The 25,752-nt window shown below is 35.3% G+C and overlaps 1 protein-coding gene across 1 annotated transcript in view; it reads left to right on the forward strand.

Moving 5' to 3' along the window:
• CHSY3 (chondroitin sulfate synthase 3) overlaps window positions 1-25,752 on the forward strand; it is a 295,178-nt gene that overhangs the window by 21,705 nt on the left and 247,721 nt on the right. The window lies entirely within an intron of this gene.

Here is a 25,752-nt window from a genome sequence, read left to right on the forward strand (position 1 = left end):
GATGGAATTAAAAAGTTTAATTTGTTTAAAATTTGATTTATTAAACTCAGTAATTTGTTTTAAATTATTTAAAATTTAAATTCTATTTAGTGATTTGAACTAAATCACTAATATAAAATGGTTTACACACTAAAAAGCATAAAAATATATATAATGAAAAATCAATTTCTGTTCTCTTTCTTCCTAGAGAGCTTCCCCCAAACCCCTACTAACCACTCTTTTTTATATTTCCATAGTTTCTCTCAAACATTAGACAACTTGATACATACGTTACCTCCTCTACCCTCAATTTTTGTTTATCTCAAGAGGTGGTATATTACTCACATTGTTCTGAATGCTTTTAAAATTAGAATTAATGGCCGGGCACTTTAGGAGGCCAAGGTGGGTGGATCACGAGGTCAAGAGATTGAAACCATCCTGGCCAACATGATGGAACCCTGTCTCTACTAAAAATACAAAAATTAGCCAGGCGTGGTAGCATGCGCCTGTAGTCCCAGCTACTCAGGAGGCTGAGGCAGGAGAATTGCTTGAACCTGGGAGGCAGAGGTTGCAGTGAGCTGAGATTGTGCCACTGCCACTGCACTCCATCCTGGTGACAGAATGAGACTCCATCTAAAAAAAAAAAAAAAATTAATTAATTAATTTTCTGTAGTTATTCTTATGCCAGTACCTAGATATAATCCTTATTCTTTTTTTTTTTTACTTTAATGCTGTCCAGCATTTCAAACCAATTGAATTATTTTTTTAAGAGAGGTGCACACAGTTCTGTGAGAGCAAGAGGAAAATGCACTGCATAGCATCCTCCAATTAACTCACAAATTCCCAACCTTTTTAGACTACTAAATTTTTTTTAAAAGAAGAGCAAATTCCCCAAATAATGATTACCCCTCTTTAATATGTCTCATTTGTGTATTCTACATTTACTGAGTATCTCTTGGGAAAGACATACTTTTCTGGATGGTGGGATAGGTGAGTTCTCTGTCCTTGTGGAATTTATATTTTCATGGAGGGAGATATGAAATAAACAAATAAACAAATAGATAATCACAAACTCTGAGAAAAAATGAGCCAGATGATTCTGGAAGGATTAAATGTGGAGGCCACTTCAGATTATTTCACCAGGGAAGGCTTCTTTGGAGAGGTGACATTTGAGTCCAGAAGCAAAGCATAACAATGAACCTGGGAAGAGTTGAATACCCAGACTAAGGCCTTACTGAGATGTGTGTAGAATTGGTTATGGGCTAATGTGGTTGATATATAAACATTCAGGGAGAAATGACACAAGAATAGGGTTCCAGAGAGGCAGGAGCCAGATGATGGAAGAGAAATTTAGTAAGAGAAATGGGAAGGCTTGAAAGATTTTAAACAGCTGAGTGATCTGCCTTATTTATAACTTCATGTTCTTTTTCAAATTTTATTTTCAGTTGACAAAATTGCATATTTCTGTAGTGTACAACATGGTTTTGGTATATGTATACATTATGGAATGGCTGAATTAAGCTAATTAGTGTGCGTTAACTTGCACACTCATATTTTTGTGGTGAGAATACTTAAAATCTACTATTTTAGTTGTTTTCAAGTATACAGTATATTGTTAACTATAATAATCACAATGTACAATAGCTCTCTTGAACTTATTTCTCTTATCTAACAGAAATTTTCTATCCTTTCATCAACATCTCCCAATTTTCCATTCCCCAAGCTCTGGTAAACACCCTTCTACTCTCTGCTTCTGTGAGTTCACCAATTTTTTTTTTTAAATAAATATTCAGTGTGATCTGAAAGGTACAAATTGTAATATTAAAACACATTTTAGGTATTCTTGAATATTTCTTATACTAATGTGTGTGTATATATGTGTGTGTGCATGTATATATATATGCATTTATATAAGGCATTTATCACTGCATAAGATTGTGAGGGCAGTTATGGAGATTATTACTAAATGGCCAGTAAGAGGCTAATGGGCATAAAGCATAAGACATCTCCAGTTGTAAGTTTGAGTTTCTATGTATTTTATGTGATTTACCAGACCTTGAATGCAATATATTCTGTCATTGAGAGTTTCTGAATTAGGAGTACAAAGCAAATTTGGGGCCATTAAAGCATATAGCATGGAACTTGATCACACATTATTATCTGGTCATGAACCAAAGTACTTTTTATTTCCCTTGAAAATTCAGTTTAGATGGCCAACTTATTGACTATTTACATGATATTATTTGTCAAGCCCACAGGTTATTTTTGTAATATAGAATCATTTAATAAAATTTCCATCTAAAATATCTTTACTGTGGTGTGCCAAATCTCTTTAAGATATATGTCTTATTTTGTGAAACGAGTTTAGATATATGAACATATAGTTTTATTTTGTGTTTTAATTAATTGAGTGGTAGGTGCTTTTACTGTAAATAGACTGAGAGAGCATAACCTTGGATTAACAATTTAAAATGTAAATCCATGATCATTGATTTTCCACCCATATAATTGGTTAAGATTCATGTGATTCCCCTATGGTTGTTTAAAATTCTGCATTTCTCATATTTGACCTTCATCTTGTTTTGATTTCCCTTTTTAAAAAAAAATCTTAAAGATTTATGTGGTTATGGTAAATCAAATTTTATCAAGAATGTCTTCTGACTTTGGAAAGTCTATGGAAAGATTTATCACAGTCAAATAACTTTTGTTATTCAGCATTTGCTCTTCTGATGACATATTTTATGGTTTTGTTTGTGAGTGTTTTTTTCATTAGTTATAAGCATATAGTTGATAAATACTCTTGTTGGTATACATATTTGTTACCATAGTATTTATATATTCAATTCAGTAACTTCTGCATGTAGATTGTCTAACACCTGGTCAAGTATATAAATACTTTTAAATTTATGGAAATTTATCTGTTATTTTATTTAAAGAGCATTTAACAATGTATCACAAATTGGTTTTGCTGAAACCTAGGCAGTCTAATGAATGATAGTGTATTAATAATAAAACAAACTTACTTGGAACAAACTATAAATATAGATATTTTCATGAGGTCCTGTAAGGCCCTGATTTATGTAAATTTTAGGATTCTGTTTTTTCCTTAACTAAGTTCTAATTTTTAAAAATTTCAACTAAATTTTCATTTTATGTTCTTTATGCCTCTAATATTTCTTTGTTTTCTAGTCTTCATATTGTTCAGTGCTATTAGCAGGTTCTATTTTGCCTCAATTCATTTTAGAAAGGGTTCATTTTCTATTAAATACTACCACATTGCTCTGCAATTCTTGGACATTTTATGAATTTCTATTAGCATTTTTCTTTAAAAAAAAAAATAAAAAAAACGTTTGACAATGTTTTAAGCAAATGGTCACCAGAAACTAAGTTTTTGCAGAAACACTGTGTTCACAGATTAAAAAATCAGCTACCCAAATTCTTAAACATCCAAAAGCCTTGTAAAACTTAAATTGCATATGAAACGTTACACCCAAAATATCCATTTCATCCAAGTATGTTCATTGCAGAATGGATTGAAACAGTTGAACGAGTGAAATTGTGTTCATCAAATTTGGCAGACAACCTGAAAGTGTGCTGTGAATAATTGAAGGAGAATGCATTCGTTGTTTTTCAGGTTTATTGGCATAGTGGCACTTATCGAGATTTCATGTGAAATAAGTAAATACTGACGCTTCCCTGGTTATGGAAAACATTTACGGCTTGTTTTTTTTTTTTTTTTTTTTTTTTTTTTTTAAGAAACGTAGCGTTCATTTTTTGCCCAAATTTTGTGGTGAACACATTAACAGCAACAATTTTTTTAAAGGATGGAAATTGTTAATCCCTTTTTGTTTCCATTTCTCCCATATTAAGTGTTAAATCCAGGTTTATTTTGTGTGTGGTTTTAGGGCAATCCTAGTTGACCTAAAGCTCTCCCCACAATTCCTTAGGAAAAAAGAATCAACGAATGATAATTTTATGTGATTCTTATTGGCCAATTCCTGTGGTTTTAATCATAAATTTTAGAATAGTAGAAAATTATGAAAATACATTTTTAAAACTTTTAAGTTCAGGAGTACATGTGCAAGATGTGCATGGTTGTTACATAGGTAAATGTGTGTCATGGGGGTTTGTTATACAGATTATTTCATCACCCAAGTATTAAGCTTAGTATCCATTAGTTATCTTTCTTGATCCTCCCTCTCCCCACACTCTACCCTGTGAAAGGCTCCAGTACTCCACTGATGATTAGAGTGAGAAAATAAATTTTTTGTTAGTTCACCTTTGTCATTTTTTCAATAGAATATAATTTACATGGCTTGACCAAATTAATCTAGAACTGTATCCAGTAGTTTCCATTTTTAAATAAACAAGTTTTTTAATTTAACAGTTTGGTGGATAATGCTGGTATCATTTTGTACAGCTGCTTTGATTAACTTTGTTTCTTTTGGATGCTATATTTACAGCTGAAGTAAATTTAGGTGAGTCTCTGCATCATTTTAACACTTAGGGTATCGTGTAACTTGTGGAGGAAATGGCAGTTGGAACAAAGACTTGTTGTAGCATCAAAACCAGTATAGACAACCTAACTAAATGCTGATGTGTAGCTCAGTGTGGTTCCATTAATTTCTATCTTCTTTCATTATAGAATCAAAACTATGCTAAAAAAGTCTCAAATGTCCAGTATTTTATTATGCTGCGGATGAACAATAATCTAAATGTTTGAACATCTCTGATTGTATAAAATAATGATAGTAACAAGAATAAAATTGATTTATATTGATATGTAGCTAAAACAATAAACTGTTGACCATTATTTATGTACAAAGCTATGTAGTGGGTGCTTTAACACAGTTTTCTGAGCTATAGGATTAAGTGAGTTCCTTTGCCCTGTGCCACAAATGAGGGAACAGGCTCAGAGAAATTTAATAACTTGCCCAAGATAACACTGCTAGATAGTTGTTAGGGTCTTGCTTTGAGCTATGGCTTATTTTATTTCAAAGACTATATATTCTTCTCACAATGTTACATTGAAATTCTGCTTATGAATTCAAAGAACGGCATTTCATTTTTATTTCAAAACCACAATGTCAGATTGGAATAGACAAGTTCAAGTATATATAATATAAGGAAATGGGAAAGAAAAGAGGTAGGTGACAAAGGTCAGACTGTAAAGGCCCAGAATGAACTACTGTCATCCATTTTAGCATTCTCTCTACTAGACAGTTGGAGCTAGAGTCACTTTGTTGTTCTAGGAGAGAACTGTGAGGAGTGAAACAGACCAAAATTGCTACATTTCTCCTACTCCTTAGCATGTTTACAGGAAAAATATGTAAGAATAAAGTTTTCATTTTCAGTAGAAACAGAAAATTGTATCTTTTACTGTGCCTCAGGGCAAGAATAAAAATATAGGCTGTCAGTTTTATTTAATGTAATTGTTTTTCTTTCAGCTATACTATTTAGGAACAAAGTGCACATGGGACACAGGCATACACATCACGCTAGAATTTGACTTGATGGGTTATATTCTGAAAACTCATTGTAGCAGAACATGTTCCTTGTTCTGGTGATTAGTGTAGGTTAGAATGAAGATTTCTCATTTACTGCTCAAAAATATATACACATAGTGGAAATTTCTCAGGAATAGTTAAATAGTAGAAATTAAAAAAACCAAAAAACTAGCTACAACTTTGTTGAAATCCTTATTGCTCCAGGAATTTTTAACATTAGTGTTTAATAATTTTTAATTTCTAGGAGTGTCTTTTAAATGTCTTTATATCGTTAGTAAATCCTTGTGAAAATCTCTATGGATAAATGGGGTTACTACCACCTTTATTAAAATTACCATAGTAAGCAAGTTTGTGTTGAATTTAGCCATTTGCTTAGCTGTTGATAGACTATGAAAATGATGATGTTCCAGATAATCTCTTTAGAAAGGTACAACTATTTCTGGAATTTAAACAAAATGTAAAGTCATACAGTAAAAATATCAGGACATCAGAGTATACCTGAATGAATGTATTGGAAGTACTTACCAAGTATAAAATTCTGTGTCTTCAGGCATGGTGGCTCATGCCTGTAATCTTAGCACTTTGGGAGGCTGACACAGGCAGATCACCTGAGGTCAGGAGTTTGAGACCAGCCTGGCCAACATAGTGAAACCCCATCTCTACTAAAAATACAAAAAATAGTCAGACATGGTGGCTCATGCCTGTAATCCCAGCTACTCAGGAGGTTGAGGCAAGAGAATCATTTGCACCCAGGATACAGAGGTTGCAGTGAGACAAGGTCTTGCCACCGCATTATAGCCTGAGCAGCAGAACCAGACCCTTATCTCAAAAAAAAAAAAAAAAAAAAAGAAAAGAAAAGAAAAGAAAAAAGAAAAAAAAGCTATGCCTTATTCTAAGCACATAACCATTTTTCTTGAAGAGTGTAGCTATGGAAACAAGATAGCCAACTAAGAATATGAGTCACATAGAAGCTAATATGGCATTGATAAGTCATACATAGATAAGCACCATAGATGTTTAAAAGGAGGCATCACCAGTGGGGTATGAAGTTTTGGCTGGAGGACTTCATGAAGTTGATCTTAACTTGGAAAAGCAGGTAGATAAACTTTCCAAGAATAGAGAAGGAATGGAAACAAGGTGAGCTGCGCATGATGCCCTGAGGGGAGGACAGTCAGCCTAGCTTCACCTACATCAAAGCTGTAGATGAGGTGGTCGTAGAACCAAAAGAGGAAACCTGAGACTCTACCCCCATAAGGCTGACTGTATCAGTGACTACCTAAGAGTCCCAACTGTTGTCAGAAAGCCATGGGAAGACTACAGATGAGATGACAGCCACAGACGGGCCATGAAAAGTGTGAAGGAGAATCCTCTCCTGCTGCTGGGGATTGAGCATCTCTTCTACCCTACCAATTAAAGTAATGTCTTAGAATTCTGGGAACACATAGGTCACTAGGTTAATTTCATTTTATTTTGGGAACAGCTTTATGCAAATTTGTGTCTGGTGCACATCAGTCTTTCCAATTCAGTTGTTTTTAAATTGCCTTTGTCTTAGCCTCCTGATTTCCTTATAGTCTGCCTATAGCAACAGTTGTAAGGTCATATATCATGCTAACTGAATTTTTTTGTTGTTTTGAATAATCCACTGAAAACAACTCCTGTTTAGTGTGACTTTGTAAATAATTTAAAACATGTATATTTGTGAAAAATATATCCAGCCTACACACGTGTGTCCATTTTTATGTGTAATGTTGCCTACAACCATTTGTGCCCATGGACAGACTGACATCCTCATCTTGTTTCATGAATCTCAGCTGATTGGAAGGGCTGATTTCTTCCAGCATAGCTCTAAATGAGAGCCTATTAAACACAGCCATTATTCAATTATTTTAATTAAGGAAATCATAAAGTGCTTGATAAATTATACCTGGGCTTTGAATAGTTCTATTTTCTTAAAATTATATTTTCTTTATGAGGAAAGAGATATTTACCAGCTGAATGCTATAGATATTTGAGTAGACGTGTATGAAGACATTATACAAGTTAGTGTGGCAGTTAATAATGTATTTTACTAAAGAGAACAGAAAACTTGGCCACAGTGGCTTTTGCTTTTCAATTTTCCAGATGTGTAGGTGAGTAGGCCGTTACTAAATGATGCGGTTAGGGTTTCATACATTTTTTGTCTTTTTACTCTGCCTTTTCTTCAATTGTTGGCTTTTGTTCTCATGCTTATAGATTTCAGACACTTTTTAAGTATTTAATTCTAGTTTTAGGTAGCAAGGGGGAAAACTTTTCCCTGGGATGGATTTTGTTTTTTCTGCATGGATGAAAGTCCTCCCCATGGACTTCTCCCTAAATTGTGTCATATAACCAAGTGTAGCTGCAAGAGAGGCAGATAAATTGAGTATTTACATTCTAGCTTTCATAGCAGAAGAAGGAAAAGGAGAAGGATCTTGGGAAGTGGTGTTGATAAAGCTAATCTACTCTACTAGTTAGGGTTCTCTATAGAAAAGGAAATAATAGGATGTATGAAAAAAATAAAACAAACAAAAAAAATTTATATGTAAACAGTAAAACCATATATATGTAAACAATAAAACCATATTTTATATATAAGCAGTAAAACCATATATAATATAAACCATAAAACCATATATATATGAGAGTTAGCTATGTATCAGAGTCTCTGATAGTTTTTTTCTTTTTTTTTTAAGGAATTGGTTCACACTGCTGTGGGGGCTGGCAAGTTTAAAATCTGCAGGACAGGTAGAAAGATGGGAAATTCTAGCAGGAGTTGATGTTGGGGCTCAAGTATAATGGCAGTCTGGAGGTAGACCTTCTTCTTCTTGTTCAGGAACCTATCTTTCCCCTTAAGACTTTCAATTGATTGGATGAGGCCTACATACAATATGATGGAGAATATGATTTATTCAGAGTCCACTGATTTAAATGTTAATTATGTCTTTGAAAATACCTTTTCTGCCACATCTAGACTTGTGTTTGATGCAACAACTGGACACCATAACTAGCCAAACTGACACATGTATTTAATCATCACACCTATATTATCTACGAAGGATTAATAATCAGTGGTTTAAAACTTTTGGATACTAAAGTCCAGCATCAGTTTCTTAGGGCTGACATCTTCTTGATCTATGTATTATATTAAATGGATCCATGTATTATAATAAATGTTTATGTATATTAAATGCAATAATGTTTCCATGTATCCCGAAAGTTATTATGCTAATTCTGAATTAGAGTTAAAATATTGACTAATATCCATTTTAAAAGAGAAAGACTTCTTTTCTTTCTTTCTTTCTTTCTTTCTTTCTTTTTTTTTTTTTTAAAAAAAAAAGCATATTGAGAATTTCTAAGGCTCTTACTTTGTTTTCAGCCAGTAAATGACTTATATAGTAACATTTTAACCAATAAGATTACTCTTGCTCAAATGGCTTGGAAAATGTTAGAAGAAATAAAGGAATGTTGACTGGCCTGGAATGAGGAGATGTAGATTTTTATATTAACTCTGACATTAGCTAGTTTATCACCTTGCTTTTCTGAACTGAAGACTGATAATAGATCCCCTACCTTTCCTTCCCGATTGTGACAGTTACATGAGATAACAGATCTAAAAAATGCTTTATGTAGCATAGAGTGATACAAATATATAAAGCAGCCTAGAATATAAAGATAAATGTCTCATGATAACCTCCTCTGTGATTGGAGGATGGCATGGCTGACGAGCCATCAAACAAAGGTTAGAACTGAATGCAGACTCAGAAGTGACCCGGTGCAAACTCTGTTAGGTTGGATGGCCACAAAGAAACATCCATTATCTATCCATTAGAAGTAAAATTCTGTGGAAAGGAGGGCCATTTCTGTCAGCATGAGGAATGTTTTGAAATTAGCATCAGGTTGTCAGGCTTGGTCAGCATGACAGCTGTTTCAATTCATGCTTGTCCAACCCCTTTCCTTGGAAATACACAAGCAATTACTCTGCTAATGTTGGGGAAAATCCAATATAAAAAATATTTCATTTTAATAACAAATTTCTAAATCTGAATCTTATAAAATACTAAATAAAGAAGGGTGTAACAGAAGTGTTTACTTGATGTATTTATTTTTAAGGAAATCTTTTAGTCAAAGTAATGTTAGCTAAGTAAATTTTACTTGTGTACAGAATCACTAGGTACCACTAAAAGTCATTGACAATTTCTTAATTCAGTGAGACTTAATCAGCAAAACTTCCAAAAATAGTTGATAATAAGTATACCCCTGGAATGGGATTTATATAACCCTACATTCATTTAACATTATCTCTAAATTCTTTCATATAATTCTATACTTTCTTTTTTTATATAATTCTAAATTATTTCTTATCATTCTAATTGGATGAATTTTTTAGAAGTTGTACCTAGCATTTAATTTCTTTAAAACAGTAATTTTGCAACTCTTAAAAACACCAGCTGTCAACACTCTTTCTTGATGTTCATGTGAAATGGACACTTAAAATTTCAATGTTGGTTTCAAGTTTTCAGTGTTGCTTATGCATAATTTATCCTTTGACCTAACAATGCCATTTTTAGTAATTTATCCTAATGAAACTAGAGATGATTTTAGATTTGTTTGAAATAATACTTATTATGTGAGGCAAACTAGACAATAGATAGAAATGGTTAATAAACTACTGTGCATTTGTATTATAAACTTTCAGACAGCCATTAAAAATGATCTCAATATTATATGAAATAGAAAATGCTTATGACATAGTATGTGAAAAGAATGAGATAAAAATATAATTCAAATTATTAAGATGTACATTGCAATATAATTAGGGTTATGGGGGCATTACCTTGAACTCTTCTATACTTGATCAGATTTTGTTAATATGTATAATGGTATGGTTGCTTTGTGTACTGCAATTTAAAGTGCTTTTTTAATGTGAGAAAATGAAAAATAAACAGTGATTTTATTGCCAGATGATAGGCATAGAGTAAATATAGAAGAATTCATTTGAATTTAATGCAGTTTATCCTATGTTGTTCAGTAGTGTAGTTCTGTGATTATGATAGCCTATTAGGAAGGTAACTGGAGCAACAGTCTGTGGAAGGTTCTGGAGGAGTAAGTCTGGATTTGAAAAGGTTAGGAGGAAGCTTTTGTTTGCCTGTCAGGATAGGCTCTTCATTTGTACTAGAGTGTGAAAATAAGGCTGAGTACTGGTCCTGGATAGTGCTGGTAATTAAACGTAGATACCCCATATTTTGTTTTCCAAAAATAATGCTGACATCTTTTTGTTTCCAATAGTGGCCTGTTATGAATAAGATTTGGGAAAAGAGAAGGGAAGCAATGAGAAAACAGGTTGCTTTATTAAAAGGTGTAGGTCTCACTGAGAGGGACTTTGCAGGAGTAAAATCCTACAAACTTAGGAACACTTAGTCTAAATTTGGCACTCCAAAATACAGGTAGAAATTCTTACTCATAATAAAAACTCTACGCTCACATTAAATGAATCAAAACAAGAGCTGAGTTATCAAAGAAAGACAAACTACTTAAAACCGCTATTTTTAATTGCCGTCCAAGGACATTTCTCGTAAAGATAAACAAAATTTCCTTAGTTACATCATGTTTTCTCTTGGTAGTTGTCTCTCATTATTGTGAGAAAATTTTAAGAATTCAAATGCACATTTCTGAGGTAAACATTCTGAATATTATTTTGTTTTGAGCAGTCCCTTTGGTGTTTAAATAACCTCTCTTTCTGATCACAAACATGGAAAAGGTTTCTTTGTTATGTATCATCTTTTGTCCTAGTAGTCACGTAGTTTCACATGAAATATGAATAAGATCAAAGACATTTTTTGTTTAATTTTGGCAGTCTGTATTTTTACTCTGTGTCCCTAAATTAGAGTCACTACAGGGCCTTACCTCAGAACAGTCATGTTCTTCTGCCAAATAAATAAGGACAGACATCGCTCTTAAGGCCTTTATTAGTCATCCCTTAGAAGGGTTGGTTCTTGACAATGTCTCATTCAGACAAAATATTCATTTAGCACAGTTTGCATTTTCAGGGCTTATTCATCCACAGCGGGGATAACAATAGTTGCATAAGGGGAATTATTCACAAATTGAATTGCTTGAACAGAAAGGAAGAATGGATGGAACAGAAACCCCAAAGTTGTTCCACTTAGAAATGAGATGTGGCTACTCTTTTGATTCATCTTGTACCAAATTCTGAGTCAATCACATGGGAATATTGCATTTTAAAGTAAGTGTTACAGCACAACATTTACAGCTCTCAAACTCTAAACTGAAGCTGCCACATGTCAAGTGTTGACTTGCATGGCTCATAAATCACCAGCTGTTGTTTAGACAGTATCCATCTTCAAAGTTTGTACAGCAAAGGGGCCTGTTCAATGCATTTTAAAATCAAATTTCTGCAGAGGAGTTTTGGACTAGACAGATCTGGGAACTAGGCTGAGAACAACCACTTAGTTGTTGATTCAAAATTTAACTCAGAGGCTGAAAAAAATCAGAATTTCGAAGCTGATTAAACAAAGTACTGATTAAACGATAATCTATATTTATAGTCTTTTAAACTTTTAATTAATACACGTGCTTATGTAAAAGTTTGGGGAACTTGAAAGACTATGAAATTCATTGGAGGATAAAAGGAAATAACACTTCTAAATCAAAGTCAGATTTGGAGAAAACTAATTTGCCTGTAGTTCACTTTTTTTTTTCAGCGTATTCTATAAAATAAAGGCCAAGCAATTTTGCATGGCATGTTAGTCAGGATTCTTGGTTGAAAGCAAAAGGACCACCTCTGGTTAATTTATGTAGAAGGGAATTTTTTTAAAAAGGGTCTTGTGCAATTCACAGAATCCTCACATAGCCTAAGAACCAGATTGAGTTCTAGGCTGACAGGGATAGGGCCTAGAGTTTTGGGTCAGCCCCTGTCTAGTGTGATGTCAAGTACCACTGCAAGGGCACTCACCAGACTTTGGTCACCAGGCACTGACCCTGGAAACACTTCCCCTCCTTGCTGCCTCAGTGGTCACCACTTTTGCAGGGAAGGAGTCTGCACTGTTTTTGTTTCTCCATGTCACCAGCTTGCTGGACAGCTGGGTAAGATGTGGAGACCGCAGGCTACATTTCTGCACCATAGCTGTAAAGAAGATTGTGAACATGACTATGTTTCTTTTTTTATTTGTTTGTTTCTTTGAGAGACATAAGATAGGGATGTTGTATAGGGCATTCCCCATTTAAGAATGGGGTATAGATGATGAGAGTACAGAAAAATATTAAAACATATATGGTGTACAAGGTCTTAAGCTACCATTCCCATTAATTTTGCCCTGCATTCTGGCCAGAGGCTCCTCATCGTCCCTTCAGCATTCCTTATACTTTTCTGACACTGTGGTGCTGCTCATGTTGTTCCCTTGGTCTAGAGTGCTCTCCTGCTCCATTTATATATACTTTCCTTCAAGGGCTATCTCAAAGCTCCACAAAGTCTTCCTCTTTTCCCTAGATAGAAGAAAAAGCTTCCTTCATTTGGAGTTCTCTCTCTTTCTCACTCTCATTCTCTTTTTGGTTTCTGTCTCATGCACTTGAAGGTAAGCTCTTCCAAATGAGATACTATATTTGTCCATTCTCATACTGCTGTAAAGACATACCTGAAGCTGGCTAATTTATAAAGAAAAGAGGTTTAATTGGTTCATGGTTATGTGGGCTGTACAGCCTTCTGCTTCTGCAGAGCCCTCGGGAAACTTACAATCATGGTGGAAGGTGAAGGGGAAGCAGGCACATCTTCACATGACTGGCAGGAGAGACAGGGAGTTAAGGAAGAAGTGCTACACGCTTTGAAACAACCATGTCCCATGAGAACTATATCAGGAGACAGCAAGGGGGAAGTCCACCCCCATGATTCAGTCACCTCCCACCAAACCCCTCCTCCAACCCTGGGAATTACAATTCAACATGAGATTTGGGTGGAGACACAGGGTCAAACCATATTATTCTGTCCCTGGCCCCTCTCAAGTCTCATGTCCTTCTCACATTTTACAACACAATAATGCCTCCTCAACAGTCCCTGAAAGTCTTAACTCATTCCAGCATTAACTCAAAAGTCCAAGTCCAGTGTCTCATCTGAGACAAGGCAAGTCCCTTCTACCTATGAGCCTGAAAAATAAAATTTAAAAAAGTTACTTCTAAGATATATTGGGCATACAGGCATTGCGTAAGTGCTCCTATTCCAAATGGGAGAAACAAAGGGGCTACAGGCCCTGTGCAAGTCTACAACCCAGCAGGGCAGTTATTAAATCTCAAAACTCCAAAATAACCTCCTTTAACTCCATGTCTCACATCCAGGTTACACTGATGCAAGGGTTGAGCTCCCAAGGCCTTGGGAAGCTCTACCCTTGTGGCAATGCAGGGTACAGCCTCCACAACTGCTTTCACAGGCTGGTGTATGGGGGCTCCAACCTCACATTTCCCCTCTTGACCTCCCTAGTTGAGGTTTCCCATGAAGGCTCCACCCCTGCAGCAGACTTCTGCCTGAACATCCAGGCATCTCTCTCATCCTTTGAAATCTAGGTGGAGGCTCCCAAGCCTCAACTCTTGCCCTCTGTGCACCCATAGGCTTAATACCATGTGGAAGCCACCAAAGCAACAGCCCAAACTGTACCTTGGTCCCTTTTAGCCATGGCTAGAGCTGGAGCAGCCATGATGCCAGGAGCCTTGTTCCAAGGCTGCATATAGTAAAGGGACCCTGGGCCTGGCACATGAAACCATTCTTCCACCCTGGGCCTCCAGGCCTGTGATGGGAGGGGCTGCTGGGAAGGTCTCTGAAATGCCTTTGAGGCATTTTTCCAATTGTCCTGGCTACTAAGATTCAGTTCATATTCACTTATGCAAATTTCTACAACCAGCTTGAATTTCTCCCAGAAAATGAGTGTTTCTTTTCTGCTACATGACATGCCTGAGCTGTAGATTTTTCAAACTTTTATGCTCTGCTTCCCTTTTAAATATAAGTTCCAGTTTCAGATAATCTCTTTGTTCATGCACATGAACATATGCTGTTAGAAGCAGCCAGGCCACATCTTGAACACTTTGCTGTTTCGAAATTTCTTCTGCCAGATATCCTAAATTTTCTCTCTCAAGTTCAAAGTTCCACAGCTATCTAGAGTAGCAACACAATGTCACCAGTCTCTTTGCTAAAGCATAACAAGTGTGACCTTTGCTCTAGTTCCCAATAAGTTTCTCATCTCCTGAGACCTCCTCAGACTGGACTTCGTTGTCCATATTACTATCAGCATTTGATCACAATAATTTAACAAGTCTCTAGGAAGTTCCAAACTTTTTCTCATTTTCTCGTCTTCTTCTGAGCCCTCCAGACTGTTCCAACCTCTGTCCATGGCTCAGTTCCAAAGTCACTTCCAATTTTCAGGTATCTTTATAGCAATGCTCCAATACCCTGGTAGCAATTTTCTGTATTAGTCTATTCTCACACTGCTATAAACACATAACTGAGACTGGGTAATTTATGAAGAAAAGAGGTTTTATTGGCTCACAGTTCTGCTGGCTGTACAGGCTTCTGCTCTTGGGGAGTCCTCAGGAAACTTACAATCATGGCAGAAGGTTGCAGGGAAGTAGGCACACCTCATGGCTGTCACGAAAGAGAGAGAGTGAACAGGGAAGTGCTACACACTTTGAAATAATCAGATTTTATGAGAACTCTATCAGGAGACAGCAAGGGAGAAGTCTGTCCCCCCGATTCAGTCACCTCCTACCAGGCCCCTCCTTCAACGCTGGGGATTGCAGTTCAACATGAGATTTGGATGAGGACACAGAGCCAAACCATATCAGATGCCATACCTTAATCATTCTGTGGAGCTTCAAGTCATAATGAAGAGTAGGCTGTATTCACTCTTGTTAAAATAATTTTTAATATGACCCTTTAAAACTTGAATTTTGTAATATTTGTATGGGATTTTACCTTTTCATTTATTTTTTGCAAGCACCATTTTACATAGAGCCTCAGGTACTATGTTTTATGTATAATTTGAAAATAAAACAAACTTAGAAATTACATACTCTGGATTTTCTCTTCAAATAAGAAATGAAAAACTAGAATATGGAAAGTCTTGTCTATTTGAATGATCCTTTGAATTAATGCAATATAGTGGACTTTATTTCAGTGAGTCAGAATTTACATTTGGGTTATGAATAATCTTCACTTATGTTGAAAATGATGGGCTGAAAATAAACATGCTCATAGCTTTTTCATGCAAACCCTTTAATATCAATTAACATAGGAAATCTTTGTAAGTGCTGCTTAAAGTTTAGATGATAACTTAAAGCCTGAGGATATAAACACATAATGATCAGACATATCTCAAAATTCTGATTATTCAATCTCATATTATATTGGGAGATATCCCCATTTGCTAGGGAACATTGTATGTTATCTGAGTTATAGAACTGTTTAAACAGTATAATTTCCATATATTAGATTTTAAGAGTGATTATGCTGATAAAATTATAACACCATTGAAAACATTCTTTAAAGGCTTGTCATTAAATAGAAATGTTCTAAATTCCTTTTTCCAGTTTGGATTATCTTCACTCCTGAAAATATAGGGACACAAATTCTCATTGCCTACATACACCGTGCAGTGTCTCTACACAGAGTATAAGAAATTTAAACCTATTTTCTAGATCTAAGGGGATATGAGCAGGCATCTCCCTAGGTTTTCTTAAAAAAAAAACAAACAAACAAACTGAATTCTTTGTTTATGACAGATATGATTTGAAATTCTGATTATTGAGTTATTTAAAATGTGATGAATCTTTTGATTCTTGTTAACTGAACTCATTCTCAGGATTTGTAGTGATGACTTACATGTGAATCAGAAATTAAAGTTTTTCAAAAGAGTAATTGCCAAAATTATGTCATTATATTGTTGTATAAGTATTGCTTTTTGGAATATAACCTATAGGTACTATGTTAACCTTTAAAAAATAAGCTGAGAACAAATCTACACATTAGTAATGTAGATTCTTAAATATGTAAGAATATGCTTTTTACATTTTGGAAAATTACATAAAATTGACCTTTTCCCTCTTTTTATAAACTCTGATTTTAAAATTCCACTATTATAAAAAATACTGCAGAGCCTATCTGTGTGTGTGTGTGTGTGTGTGTGTGTATGTGTGTGTGTGTGTGTATGCCAATGTATGTACATATAGTATATACAGGTGTATCTGTGTGAGAGTATATTTATGTGTATAGACTTTATACATATATATATATTTTTTTTCACTTTCAGGATAATACTCAATAAATTACATGAGATATTCAACACTTCATTATAAAATAAGCTTTGTATTAGATGATTTTGCCCAACTTCAGGCTAATGTAAGTGTTCTGAACATATTGAAGATAGTCCATGCTAAGCTATGATGTTCAATAGGCACGGTGGCTCATGCCTATTATCCCAGCACTTTGGGAGGCCGAGATGGAAGGATTACTTGAAGCCAGGAGTTTGAGACCTGCCTGGACAACATAGGGAGAGCCTGTCCCTACAAAGAAATACAAAAATTAGCTGAGCATGGTAGCACACACCTGTGGTCCCATGTGGTCCCTGCTATTCCAGAAGCTGAAGTGAGAGCATGAGCCCAGAGGTCACTGCAGCCCAGACTGGGTGACAGAGAAAGATCCTGTCTCAATAAATAAACAAACAAACAAACAAACAAACAAACAAATAAATGTATTTTCAGCTTATAATGTTTTCAATTTATGGTAGATTTATTGGGATGTAACCCCATCACAAGTCAAGGAACATCCATATCTTTGTATAAACACATGCACACACAAATGTATTATTTAAGTAAATCAATATCAAAATCATAGACTCTTGTTATTCATTTTATTATATGAGACAGGGCCATATTATTATCATTTTTTTCAATTAATAAGTAGCTTTAATTGTAGACAGATTTATGCCAGTGTCTTAATTATGATTTTTGTATGATGTTTCTTGGTATAAGTAGAAATTTCCCAAAGTGGCATATACTTTTGATAAAGCAAAGCCCATTTAAATTTTCATGCTATGAATAGTAGCCAATAGAATCCATATAACAAGTGAAGATTTCCAGAGAGTGTCTTTGTCAGGGGAAAAACTTTCTGAGCCAGGCGCGGTGGCTCAAGCCTGTAATCCCAGCACTTTGGGAGGCCAAGACGGGCGGATCACGAGGTCAGGAGATCGAGACCATCCTGGCTAACACGGTGAAACCCCGTCTCTACTAAAAATACAAAAAAAACTAGCCGGGCAAGGTGGCGGGCGCCTGTAGTCCCAGCTACTCCGGAGGCTGAGGCAGGAGAATGGCGTAAACCCGGGAGGCGGAGCTTGCAGTGAGCTGAGATCCGGCCACTGCACTCCAGCCCGGGCTACAGAGCAAGACTCCGTCTCAAAAAAAAAAAAAAAAAAAAAAAAAACTTTCTGAAACTGTGTTTTTCCTCTAATCTCACACTACCACAGCAATCAACACAGAAGACTTCTATGACAAAAGCAGCAGACACCAGCTGGGTGTCCTCTAATTCAGTTCTCACATTCTCTACTTGGAGATAGTGTAAGATTGCATGGATTGGAGGCTCATCCCCAAGACTCACCACACACCCCAGACACCAGTCAAAAGTCCACATCTCTGGAACTTCTGACCAACTGGCTTCAAGGTGGGATTCCCACAACCTCCTCTTTGGATTTCATTAATTTGCTTGAATCGCTCACAGAACTCAGGGAAATGTATTTAGTGGTTTATTATAAAGGACACTGCAAAGGATACAGATGAACAGATACATAGGACAAGGTATAAGAAGCTTCTGGAACCCAGTCCTCTTGGGTTTTTATGGGAACTTCAAGGTGTCATAATTCCTTCCCCAGTGGTATAGGGCAGGACTCTCTCTGGGGAGGGTCATAAAATCCACAACCAGAAAGGTGGGGAAAGATTAGAGTCTTGCCTTGGGATAGGTGAAATTACAGCAGGAGAGAGATTCTGCTTCCTGAAGCCTGTGACACCCAACATTATATAAAAAACTATAACTAGAGCTTTTGGAGTTATGAGCCAGGAAGCATGGACAAAAAACAGTATATACCACCACAATAACACTTGTCAACCCTGTAAGAACACTAAATTTGTTTTATTTAAATGAGTTCATTATTTTCTTATAAATGTTGACCCCTAAAATTTCTATTATATATTTGGAAAATTACATTTGTCAACTTTCATAAAATTAATTTTCTTTATATTTTTGAATATGGATTTTATTTAGATGTAATAACTTCAAATAATTATCTCTAAATTTTCTTCCCAAAGGAGATAGTACAGATTAGCTAGAATGAAAGAAGAGATTTATATTTATTGTACCAGACACCCTGCATAACATGATCTATGTTAACTTGTTTTGTTTTTACAATAACCTGAGTGTATATTTTATCTCAATTTTATAAATAATGAAACTGCCGCTTAGGGGAGGTTACCTAATATTTCTAAAAGTTTTCTGATTTCAAAACCTGTTATCTTTGCATTCTACCTAACCAGATCAAGGAGAGAGTATATGCTTTGGTTTGAATGTTTAAAACCATGTTTTATTTGGTCATGGATTTGGGAGATAGAATTTACATTTAATGTTTTCTTCACTTATGACATGTTGCAAGTTGAGTAGTTAATGGATGTATATGAGAATAGCTTTTATTGACTTATGTATTTATCCTGCCTTCAACAAAAAGTCTACGTTAGAGTGTTTTCTTGGATGTAAAAGAGTGAAATTTGCCTTCTTATGGGTCTGAAAGTTTTCCACAAAAGTTATATATATTTTTTTATTTTGATGATAATGAAATAATATATGTTGACACATTGAACAGATTCTGCATCATTTTTATGATGCCATTATAACAGTTTTGGCATGCAGTAGTAGTATGCATAGTTGTGTCCATTTTTTCTTTCATTTGAACTAAATAGGTCTCTTTTCATTATCATGAGCTAAGGTTCACAGAAGTCAGACTAATATGGACCTAATGCATTAGCACCAAATGAAGATTAAAATATCATCAGTGCACACTGTGAGAAGGGTTTCGCAGTAGTTCAGTTACTGAAAACTATTGGAGGAACTGGTTTATCAAATGGTGATCAAAAAATCATGGTGAACTCCAAAGAACCTATGCCATTGTAGGCAATACTCTAAACAAATTGCAAAATGGCAAGTGTCACATTAAATTAATGCTAAAATTCACGTCAGTTCAAATTTTATTTATAGAACCTGTGGCATTGTAGGCACTACTCTAAACAAATTGCAAAACAGCAAATGCCACATTAAATTAATGCTAAAATTCACGTCAGTTCAAATTTTATTTATAGAACCTGTGGCATTGTAGGCACTACTCTAAACAAATTGCAAAATGGTAATTGTCACATTAAATTAATGCTAAAATTTACGTCAGTTCAAATTTTATTGGTTTTCCATGCTGGCATTTAATTTGTAAATTAGATCTGTGTAAATAAAACTATATTATTATGTCAGATATAAGCTGACAGATTTTGTAATTAGTGATATATTTGTACATATTTAGGTAATGTATTAATAATAGCCATTTAAATCAACAATCATGATCCTTGATAATTTTTTCCCTTTAAACATACTTTGTACATGAAATTTCATGAAGGGTAGATTAGGATATTCTAACTACTTTGCAGACAGGTACCAGATCTAATTCGGAGCTGTACAGAATAGATGTTTTCAACAAATTTGTGAAGAATTAAATTGTATCATCCACATATAGATAGTATTAAAGAGACAGCTCATACACATAGATTATAATGATGAGCATTTATGGCTTTTTTGGATTAAATATTGCCATAAAATTTGAAAGGCATTAACTGGAAATCTCACCAAATTAGATAAATGCGAGGTAAGTTGCACAAGCTGGGGAACACACAAGTGTGAGTGTTGTAATAAAGTTGAATGGATACCCTTCTATTCTATGCTGCTTCTCTTCTGTAATGGCAGCTCTTTTATGGTTTGTATCAAACTATCACTAGTTACGGAACTATCACTTTCTCCTGTGCTTCAATGCTAGGTTGACAACATCCCCTCGTGTGGCACTTGGCCAAGGGCCAGCTGAAATTAATCTGCAAAAGAGGCAGTGCCTCTGACAGAAAGCTCTCCTTTCTTCAGCAGAGATAAGTGACCCATCTGAACATCCATGATAGTTTACTGTTAGGTGTAAGGAGGAGGGAGAAGACTAGTTGTTCTAGACTGGTAATACAAGGTATCCAGAAAGAGATCAGTTTTAATTTGCCTAAATAGAATTATAAGCTGTGTAGATGGTCTTATAAATTGCCTGTGATAAAGTCACTCATTTGGGACAATGAATGCATTTTTTTTTTTTTTTTTTTTTTTTTTTTGGAGTTTCGGTCTATCACCCAGGTTGGAGTGCAGTGGTGCAATCTTGGCTCACTGCAACCTCCGCCTTTCAGCTTCAAGCGATTCTCCTGCCTCAGCCTCCTGAGTAGCTGGGATTACAGGTGCACACCACCACACCCAGCTAATTTTTGTATTTTTGGTAGAGACGGCGTTTCAGCATGTTGGTCAGGCTTGTCTTGAACTCCTGACCTCGTGATCTGCCCGCCTCAGCCTTCCAGAGTGCTGGGATTATAGGCATGAGCCACTGCGCCCAGCCCAATGAACAAATTTAATATTTTGAACTGTTGACCACAGCTATATTTTAACTATTTAATCTAAATTTTAGATTAATATATTTGAAAATGTTACATGAAAACAAATTTATAGCGAGTATAAATGAAAATTCCACGTGCTATAGTTTTACTTCCTTTTTTTATTACAAAAGTAATGCATGCTTCTTATAAATAACAAAACAATGCAAACGGGTAAAAGGGATAAAGTAAATGTCTTTTTTCTCTGTATATTTCACAATATATGTTTTCATAGCTTAGACAAAAAACAAGTGGGTTTTTTTTGTATAAAAAAGGAATGAAACAGAAAGGATTGTCACTTCCTTAACAAATGCTGATATCAAATGATAATTTTAGAAGACCTATATTCCATACTAAGACATCTCTTATTTTCTTTCCATTTCTTTGAATTTATCGACACAAATTAAGTGGATTGGGAATTAAAATGAGCCTGTTTGTTGAGCCATTTGTGCTTTAGTAAAAACAGATGTGTTTAAACACCTGATTACTGCAATATTCAAAGTTTGTGAATCATTCTGAAGCTTTTTGTAATCTACTGCCCTAGATATTCTAAGTGAAGATGGGCATTAGGAAACTCTGTGGGACAGGAGGAATGTGGAACATGGCACTTGTGCCTGTTGGGAGAAAACAAAAATTGCTAGTCTGTTCTTTTCAGAGTGGCCAAACATCCCAAGAAAAGCCACAGAATAAACATGGCATAACTTCTTGAAGTATCAGCTTTGCTTAAAGTTGTGAGAGGAAAACATTATAATGAAATAAATAAGGCTATGCTAAGAAGCAATATCAAATACTTGATTTTAAGATTTTAAAGTTTTAATATAAAACAGAAGAAATTACTCATAAACAGTGACCTTATACCATCAAGTCCCTGAGGATATGTGTCTCATCTCCCCTTCTGTTAAGGGTACTACTTTTTGGGCAAAGTTGAGAAACTGCTATGTGAGGACTTGGGGAAAGAAGAGAGAGGGAAAACTTTTGGATTTTTCCTTCAGACAGTATAGGAGGAGAGACGGGTAGGTAAATCTGAGGATTTCTCACTTATTTTTTATTCCCCACCATATTTAGGATAATACCTTGCAGATGGTAGGCTGGTAGGGCATATAGAAATGTTTTTGGGATTTTTGATTGTTTCTTTTCTTATTAAGGAAAAAACCATGCATTATGGAACACTAGCTTCCAAATTTTGCCAATAAGGTTTATAAAAAGTTTTAAGTGGCTGGTACATTCTTTTTTCTCTTTTTTTATTCTGTAGATGTGAGCTCTGACTCTCTCAGAGAAAAAAGAGCAAGATTTTGAGTAAAGTGAACCTATAAAAATATTATTCCAACCATAAAACTTATTTTTAACCATCTTCCCACACTTAGCTGTGACTTGAATAGCAGCACAGAAGCACAACAGCACTAGGTGAAGTACAATGAGGGTGCTGGGCAGAATTTTTCACCTTTCTGAATATTCTCATTTTCTTTCCCAGTTATTTCTTTTGTACTTTAGGTATGTGGCTTGATATTAAATAGTGCAGTTGAAGAATTTTCTTTTTTGGAAAAAAATAGACATTTCTAGAAATGTTTATTTCTCATTTCCTAGATGTTTTCTGAAGAATACTTTTGAGGTCAGGTTAGGGGATCTTGGAAGTAAGCACATTTCCAAAAAGGATTTCTCCATATAAGGAAATTATTAGCCCAAATTAGGCCAGGGCAAAATTCAGATTATAGAATTAGAAAGTTTAAAAAGTATAGGTTTTAAACTTAACAATCCAAACACAATCATAAATTTAAACGACTGTTTTGTTTGGATTGAAATTCTATAAGTGTTCATAGATAATTTTGTTTTAATCCATAATTTCCATGCAATAAAAAACTATGGTTACTCTGCTGTACATTAGTTCTCCAAAATTTATTTATAACTGAGAGTTTATACCCTTTGACCAGTATCTCCCCATTTTCCCTGACACTTGAACCCTGGTAACCACGTTTCTGCTATTTCTGTAAGTTTGACATTTTTAGATTCCACATATATGTGTCTTTATGTGCCTGGCTTATTTCTCTTAGCATAATGTCCTCCAGGTTCATACATGTTGTTGAAAATGGCAGGATATCCCCCCTTTTTAAGGCAAAATAATATTTCATTGTATATATTTGTCACATTTTCTTCGTTCATTTATCCAGTAACAGACACCCAAGTAGTTTATATATCTTGGCTGTTGTGACTAATACCACAATGAACATGCAGATATCTCTAGACATAGTGATTTTATTTCCATTGGATACATAACCAGATGTGGGATTGCTGGATATGGTAGTTGTATTTTTAATTTTATGAGGAACCTCCTATATTAGTCTGTTCTCAAACTGCTAATAGAGACATACCTGAGACTGGGTAATTTATAAACAAAAGAGGTTTAATTGACTCACAGCTCAGCATGGCTGGGGAGGCCTCAGGAAACTTACAATCATGGTGGAAGAGGAAGTAAACATGTTTTTCTTCATATGGCAGCAGGAAGGAGAAGTGCCCAGTGATGGGGAAGAAGCCTGTTATAAAGCCATCAGATCTCATAAGAATTCACTATCATGAGAACAACATAAGGATAACGGCCCTCATTATTAAATTACCTCCCATCCTTTCCCTCCCACGACATGTGGGGATTATGGGAACTACAATTCAAGATGAAATTTGAGCTTGGTGCAGTGGTTCACGCCTGTAATCCCAGCACTTTGGGAGGCTGAGGCGGGTGATTCACTTGGGCCCAGGAGTTCAAGACCAGCCTGGCCAACATGGTAAACCCATCTCTACTAAAAATACAAAAATTAGCCAGGTGTGGTGGTGCATGCCTCTAATCCCAGCTACTTGGGAGGCTGAGGCATCAGAATCACTTGAACCCGAGAGGTGGAGGCTGCAGTGAGCCAAGAGTGCATCACTGCACTCCAGCCTGGGCACATAGCGAGACTCCATCTCAAAAAACAAAACGAAAAACAAAAAGCTGAGATTTGGGTGGGGACACAGCCTAACTATATCACATCCATACCGTTTTCTATAATGGCTGTACCATTTTACATTCTTTCTAACAGTATAAATGTTCCTTTTTATTCATGTCTTTACCAACACATATCTTTTCACTTGTTGATAATAGACATCTTAACAAGCGTGAGGTGAAATCTTGTGGTTTTGATTTGCATTTCCCTGATGATTAGTGATGTTGAACGCCTTTTAATATACCTGTTGGCTATTTGTATGTCCTCTTTGGGAAAATATTTATGTTCTTTGCCCATTTCAAAAATCATATTGTTTTTGAGCTATTCAGCTATCTATGTTTCTCATATATTATGGATATTAACCATTTATCATATAAATTGTTTGCAAATATTTTCTCCAATTCTATGGGTTGCCTTTTAGTTTTCTTGATGGTGTCCTCTGCTGTGCTGCTAAACAAAATTGACTAACCTAAACTAGACTAAGAAAAGAGAGAATACTCAAACAGATAAAATTGGAAAAGGTGGAAGATATTTTTATTTTTTTATTTCCATAGGTTTTTGGGGAACAGGTGGTGTTTAGTTACATGAATATTTAGTCGTGATTTCTGAGATTTTGGTCCACTCATCACCCAAGTAGTATATGTTATACCCAATTTACAGTCTTTATCCCTCATCCCTCCTTCCACCTTTTTTCCTGGGTCCCAAAAATCCATTGTATTCTTCTCGTGCTTTTGCATCCTCATAGCTTACCTCCCACTTACGAGTGAGTACATACGATTTTAGTTTTCCACTCCTGAATTACTTCACTTAGAATAATGGTCTCCAGTTCTATCCAGGTCACTGTGAATAATGCCACTATATTGTTCTTTTAAGGCATATATACATACACACAAACGCACACCATATATATATACACACACACACATACCATATATATATATGGTGTATATGTGTGTGTGTATATATATATACACACACACACACACACCATAATTTCTTTATCCACTCATTGATTGATGGGCATTTTGGCTGGTTCCATATTTTTAATTGCAAATTTTGCTACTATAAGCATGCATGTCTAAGTATCTCTTTCATACAATGACTTCTTTTTCTCCTGGTGAATACCCAGTAGTAGGATTGCTGAATTAAATGGTAGTTCTACTTTTAGTTCTTTAAGGAATCTCCGTACTGTTTTCCATAGGGGTGTACTAGTTTACATCCCCACTAACAGTGTAAAAGTGTTCCCTTTGCACCACATTCATGCCATCTATTATTTTTTATTATGGCCATTCTTGCAGTAGTGGGATTGCTGAATCAACTGGTAGATCTACTTGTAGTTCTTTAAGGGTTCTATGCTGTTTTCCATAGTGGTTGGACTAGTTTACATTCCCACCCAGAGATTGCAAAGGTTTTATCCCACTCTGTGGTTTGTCTGTTAACTCCGCTGATTATTTCTTTTGCTGTGCAGAAGCTTTTTAATGATAAAAGGATTAGTCCAACAGGAAACTATCACAATCATATGTATGTGG

This window comes from Rhinopithecus bieti, unplaced genomic scaffold (genome assembly GCF_001698545.2).
Source record: "Rhinopithecus bieti isolate Rb0 unplaced genomic scaffold, ASM169854v2 scaffold_8035, whole genome shotgun sequence".
Taxonomy (NCBI): Eukaryota; Metazoa; Chordata; class Mammalia; order Primates; family Cercopithecidae; genus Rhinopithecus; species Rhinopithecus bieti.